Source organism: Eumetopias jubatus, unplaced genomic scaffold, assembly GCF_037043125.1.
Source record: "Eumetopias jubatus isolate StellerSeaLion01/CBP00866 unplaced genomic scaffold, mEumJub1_p1.0 scaffold_2, whole genome shotgun sequence".
NCBI lineage: Eukaryota > Metazoa > Chordata > Mammalia > Carnivora > Otariidae > Eumetopias > Eumetopias jubatus.
Genome location: NW_028274808.1, coordinates 154,581,153 through 154,588,171, shown reverse-complemented (window position 1 = coordinate 154,588,171; position 7,019 = coordinate 154,581,153). Strand labels below are relative to the sequence as shown.

The window sequence follows — 7,019 nt, the reverse complement described above, 5'->3', positions numbered from 1 at the left end:
GTAAACAGTCAAGGAAGGCTGTGCTGTTTTGTTCAAAATAAATGAGGACTCCTTGGTGCAACAATGTCTCCTGATGTCTTCCCTGCCAAATTCTACATATTTTCTTCATCTGGAACTGTTCAGACAAATACCTGCAATTTCAATTCAATGTATACCTCCATACAACCTGACACTTTCTTAGCTGATGATGTGTTAGAATGCCAACTTCTGAGGAAAGGAATGGGCCGTTTTGAGGTAGAGACAAACCTGGATTTGAATGATGTATTTGGGGGATGATTCCTGATAACTCCCAAATGATACTTTCTCATTCTCTTGAGAAACTTATAAAATAGGGATAATATTAATCCACAGGATTTTGAGAGGATTAAATTAGGAAGCACGTACTCTGGAACTTAGCCAAATACATTTTTGTTTCTTTTTTTTCTCCATATATTTGATAAGAATCTGATTGAACTAATTAAACCTTTTTTTAAAAAATTTCAGCCTAACTGTATTTGTTTATTCAGTCAACCACCATTTATTTGAGGTGCGTCAAACAGTCCATTGAAATAGAGTAAGAAACTCCGCTTTCACTAACTAGACTTGTACTGTAAATCCCTTTACTTCTTTGTAATTGAGTATACTCATTTGAGAAATAGGCACATTGAACCTGATGGTCCCTGGAATCCTTTCTTGTTAAAAAAGAACCATTCTTTATAAAATGATATGATAATTAATAGCATATTAAGCATCAGAAAACCAGTGGAGGAGAAAAGCAAGTATTCATAGTAATGCAAAAACCCTTCCACAGTCTAGAAGTATCTATGAAGGTATCTCAATGTCTGAGTGATAGACTAAGACATATAATAAACTCAGATAGAAATATGTCTTTTCAAAGGCAGCATACCACAGAGGATTTTACTTACCTGATTTTAATACTACAAAAAATTATTTTTTTTAAGATTTTATTTATTTATTTGACAGAGAGAGTGAGAGAGCAAGCAAAGAGAGCACAGCAGGGAGAGCAGGAGAGGGAGAGGGAGAAGCAGGCTCCAGGGAGCCCAGTTCGGGGCTCAGTCCCAGGACCCCGAGATCATGACCTGAGCCAAAGGCAGACACTCAGCCAACTGAGCTACCCAGGCACCCCCCCCAAAAATTCTTAATCTAATAGTCAGGTAGGGTTATGATTGCCAGATAAAATACAAGATGTCCAGTTAAACTTGAAGTTTGGGTAAACAACATTTTAAAAGTGTAATACATACAATATTTGGAACATATTTATACTGAAAAATATTTTTATAATTTATTTATTTTTATTTATTTTTATAATTATTTCTTTTTATCCAAAATGCAGATTTAATTGCACATTCTATATTCCTTTAACTAAATATAGCAACACTAATGGAGTTTACCAAATAAGTTATCTATATTTAACAATATGTTAAAGGGTTCTTTAACCTGCTAATTAATTAAGAAGGAGTAACTCTGGCCCAGGTAATTCATTCTCGTTCATTCATTCATTATGTCAGAGAATCACAGATGTCAAGTCCTATACAAGGCATGGAGCAGTCAATCTTTAACAAATATAAGGGCATATCCTCACGAACTTCATAGAGATATACGTCATGGAGGTAAATGCCACAAATAAAAAATGATTTTCAGTGGATCTTGATGGTGCTTCTGGTTACCCTTTACTAAGAAACTAGTGCTAACTCTTAATCCTTATGAATAAGATAAAAAAAGTGTGATTACCTGAAATTCTCCAGTCGGCTTTATTAAACTAATAAGAACAGATACTACACTTGATCTTAGCCAAAAGGCCGAGAAGTGATCCAATCGGCTTTATTATTAAATACACTCTAAACTAATGTAACACATTAAAAATAATTAACTAACCAAAACACAGCATCCTAAATCCCTGGGAATTTTAGGAACATGTTCATCTAGCAGTTATGGTCACAGCACTGTCCCACTTCTGTTTGATCCCACTATGTTCCGATCCTACCAGACTCCAGGACGTTTCTGTCTCTCACAGCCTTCACTGCTGACCACATTGTTCCCGATCTTTACTTACTGACTCTAAGAACCACTGCAGTATGGAAGAAGGAAAAAAAAAAAAAAAGAAGAAGAAGCTCTGTTTCTGTCACTCCCTGCTTTATATGTCTATGGGGGACACATTCTGTCTGTGTAAGAACCCTCTTCTATGAGCTGTGGCTATGGAAAAGTGTTCATAACCTCTTTGGCAGAAATAGTCACTTCTTAACTGGAATGTACTCTGGAAATTCAGTCAGCCTTTGCATAGTAGTAGGACTTTTCTTGTGAAACACTTACCTCTCACCGCTTGTCTCTCTGGTATCACTGTCCTCAAACCCACCAGAAAAGGTAACTCATGATATTTAATACCTTCATGTCCAATGTCACAAACTTAAAACATACCTATCATCACACACTTCCAAAAGGATTTAGAAATGGTACGTATGTTGTTAAACTTGACTATGCCTATTAAATAAATAATTAATGCTATTAATTCATACTAAAGAACAAGTCTCAAATTAAAACAACCAGAATATATATGCTTATGTGTTTAAGAGGGGAAAAGGCTATTATTTCATCAACTTGAAAACCATTTGAAAAAATATGGTAATAAATAATAATTTATTTTTCTGCTTGTATACTGACTGAGGTATTGTAGTAAAAATAGAAAATGAAATTAGCTTGGAAGAAAGAGATTTAGTCTATGCCTCTAAATAACTGTAAGACATTTAGAGAATTATTTCAGTTTCTTGGCTTCAGTTTTTTCATCTACTAAGTAGAAAATAGGAATAACAAGGAAGAGTGGAGGAGCAGTTTACTGTATATTCTAGATATTTCATCTAAGCTTAAATTGTATGCATTACATTTAGCAATAAAGGACCAGATTTATAAAAAGAAAATTCTCTTCTCGGAAATGTGTGTGTGTGTGTGTGTGTGTGTGTGTGTGTGTGTGTGTGTGTGTGTGTGTGTTTAATCCATCTCAAGTACAATTCAAATGAATTCATTAAATATCTACTGAAGGCTAAATACGTGTAAAGTATTGGTCTGGTATATTTGCATTGCTGTAGTATACTTTTCAAATTACTAACAGAAAATAAAATGTATCCAAGTCTCTTATTTAGGTGTTGGGAAGGCCATACGGCCCCCCACAGTTAGTAACGTTATTATAAAAGCAGAGCCATTACAATAATCCACCAAAGAATATTTCAGTGACAGAAGAATATAACCTAGATGATCTCTCTTTACAGGGGAATCCAAAAATTGTTAATGGCTTCAACCCATCCACTGAAACACCCTCAAATGAGTTGGAGAACTTGCCACCTCATAACCTTATCAGTTCTGCAAGATGCTGTTCTTGGAATGATATTTATACAGGCCATTATTTTCTTGAGAATTCCTGGTCATAGAGGAAGTAAAACACTGGAGATGATAGGGAAGTGTCTAACACTCTTGAGATTATGGAATTTGGTAAAAATGAGCTTAAATAGCAGATCATTTTCTGAGTCTTATGAGGATATACAGCCTCAGTATTTATTCCTCTTATTCCTTCACCTTGATTGTCTTTGGCTTTCTGTTTCTTGTTTCTGGAGCCCTCAGATCCTCATGTCAATCATGACTATTTTTACACATTTTGATTCTCTGGCCCCCACTTCTTGTCTGACCACCCTCTGTTAACCACCTGCTGCAGTGAAATAAATACTGATTTCTGCCTTTACCTGTTATAGGTTCCAAGTACTCTAATATTTCACACTTGCTTCCTTCCCAAGTACCCTTCTTTAACATCCCAAATGATCAATCATTTCTGATATAGGTAATAAATATGTCAACACTCTTTTTAAAGTGTTACATTTTCATTGCACTCACTGTGGTCAGAAGTAATTCCTCAGTATCCAGCATTGAAATTGCCTGTTTCAAAAGCCTCCACTACTCTATCCACACATCTGGGGAAACAGAGATAATTGCTGCACGTATGCTGATCTTGTCCTTAGAGCTTTTCACACATCAAGAGCAAGGCCACTTTTTCCTCATTAGTGCAGCAAGCACTTGTCCACACATTGTGATTTTAAAAGCTGTGAGAAGATCTTAGTGCTTCTCCAACAATCTTTCCCCATCCCTGTAATTCCTTTAATTGGGAGAAAGCCTTTCATATGAAAAAAAAAAAGGTTGATATGAGATCATTTCCTAAGAAAAGGATTCAAAAATTGAGACGAACTAGAAAATACAAGGATACGCAACAACATGAACTTGAAGAAAAGGAGGGATATAAATGTGAGGATGTTTCATAGAAAGAGAATTTTAATTGGAAAAAAAGAAACGGAGAGCTGTGAGAAAATGATACCCTCTTCCATTTTTATGTTTTGCTTATTGCATACCCCACTTTGCTCTATGCCTGACCGTTGACTCCACTGCCAAAACCTCCTTTAACTTCTTTGACATAATTTATTTTTTAAAGATTTTATTTATTTATATTTTAGAGAGAGGGACAGCACAAGCATGAGGGGCAGAGGGAGAGAGAGAGAATCTCAAGCAGACTCCGTGTTGAGCATGGAGCCTGACCCAGGGCTCGACCCCAGGGTCCTGGGGTCATGACCTGAGCTGAAACCAAGAGTCAGACACTTAACCAACAGCACCACCAAGGCACCCATCCTTTAACAAAATTTAAATAAAGTTTCAAAGCCATTACGGACACTATGACTCGTTTGTTGATAACGTATAGATATTTGGCTATACTTGGAAACATTTTTCACCAGAGATGACCTACATCACCTTTCAGTTTCCTTTCAATGCCTAGAATATATGAACTAGTCCAGACAATTTACACTGGCATTTATAAGAGATCACAGAATGGCATTATGCCATATGTCCTCAAATTGAAAGAATTTATCAAGCTCCACATCAAATTCCCATTGCATTGAGCTTTTATTTAGCATGAATGTATATCAAATTACCAATCTCACAAAAGTGTATTTAAGAATAAAAATAAATTTATTTCATATGAAAAGTGAATGTAAATATGTAATCAAGGCATATATTTACCCAATATCCATCAACTGAATGTTACAAAACATTAGTTTATACAAATAAACATTCAAAATTATATCAACAGCATTTCCAGTTATATCTTTCAATAAAGACAGAGGCAAAGTGACTTCAGTGGAAGCTAATGAATCATAAAAGTAGATTAAGTAGTTGGAAAGACATTGGATGACTTTGAATACCAAATGTCTAGGGCATATCTACTTCACTAAATGGACAACAGAACAAATAGTACATGTCTGATGAGAGCCGCGGTAAATTTGGAAGGCATTTTATTCGAAAACAAAAAATTACTTTATCAAGATAGATAATATAAAATTTAATCATGGGTAAATTTTCTCTTGACACTAGACAAATAGCCAAATTCTTTACAGTGTTTAAGGGCAGAGCCTGCTGTGTTGTACTTATAAGTAACAGTGTTTCTAGCCAGGAACAGTAATCCTGGGGCATTATAGCTGAGATTTCACAATCTCCCCTTAAAAGGTGTATTATATATCCATAATGTATATATCTGATGATTCAGTGACAGATTCCATATTCTGATGGTTATTTGAATGCTAAATGTGAAAACACATTTTAAACATCCTCTAAGGCAACACTTTTCTCTGTGTTTTAGCAGAATAAAGCAATAATATTGTTGTACCTTTTCAACTGTTAGAAGAAAAATCTTACATATGTTAAACTAAGCCTCAAGTGAGTTAGGCTTTAATCAAGCTGTTTTGATTTATGTGTGTTATTAATCTGGTTCAGTTCGAATAACCATCTATTGAAGGCAGAATCAATGCAGACACTGTGTAAGGTAGAATTCTTGCAGTTAGTTTGAAATAAAGAGGATAAGAACATTGCAGATGCTGAAAGTAAAAGCTGAATAGAATTGAGAGTTTGAGGGGCGCCTGGATGGCTCAGCCGGTTAAGCATCTGCCTTCAGCTAAGGTCATGATCCCAGTGTCCTGGGATCCAGTCCTGCATGGGCTCCTTGCTCAGTGGGGAGCCTGCTTCTCCCTCTGCCTGCCACTATCCTTGCTTGTGCTCTCTCCCTCCCCCTCTCTCTCTGACAAATAAATAAATAAAATCTTAAAAAAAAAAAAAAAGAATTGAGAGTTTGAGGAGCACTACTCAGCCCTGTGTTTCTGCACTCTCCCTGGAGGTGTCCCTACACCCTTACCCACACCTTCATGATTAGCCCCTGGCAACATATCCTGCTGGAATTATCCTCAACTGTCTGTCATCTCTTTCTACTGGGTACTCTGACTGATTCAACTCCCAAAACAGAAACCTTGGGGCTTTTCCCCAAGACCCTATAAATACTCCATTTCAGCACCACAAATCATGCCAGGAAAAAAGTTTCTGTAGGTCAGAGTGCCCCAAATCCAATCAAAAAAGCTTCTTAGGGGTAGGGAAGGAAAATATGGCTCATATTCAGGAGGAGGAATGATGATATATCAATAATTTATCCTAATAAGTATATCTAAAGATAATAAATATTTTAATAAAATACCCATATAAATGTATAACAGGTTATATTGGGGCTTTATAAACTATAAGTTCTTGTTAGTTTAGACATAACTTTCTTTAAAGAAAATGAAGTGAATTATGTCCATGTCTTTGAGATAGAAGGCTCCGAAATGATGAAAATTTGCTAATCTGTCTTCATTTTAATTAAACTGAAAATATCAATGATATATATCATGCTTAAGGTTCATCAAAAAATTTTTACATTAGCATACGTCAGTGTTATTTTTCACTGTGGCAAAAACAAACAGAAAAAGTACTTTTGTATGTAAAAGTATCTTTATTTAAATATGCATATTCAAAAACAGAGTCATTGAACCTGAAATCAATATTTTACAGATAATAAAAATGAGGGTAATTATATTAATTTAGCTATAGAATGGCAGAACTTTAACAAGCACTCTAGTTTCCTAACTCTCAGTTCTGTTCTTCTGGATCACATAATTCCTCTTATGACG

General features: G+C 35.4%; 1 pseudogene; it reads right to left on the bottom strand.

The window, feature by feature from the left end:
- Nucleotides 1-1,663: 1,663 nt before the first annotated feature.
- On the bottom strand, nt 1,664-1,811 carry LOC114206894 (U2 spliceosomal RNA; annotated as a pseudogene).
- Between the last annotated feature and the right edge of the window lie 5,208 nt (nt 1,812-7,019).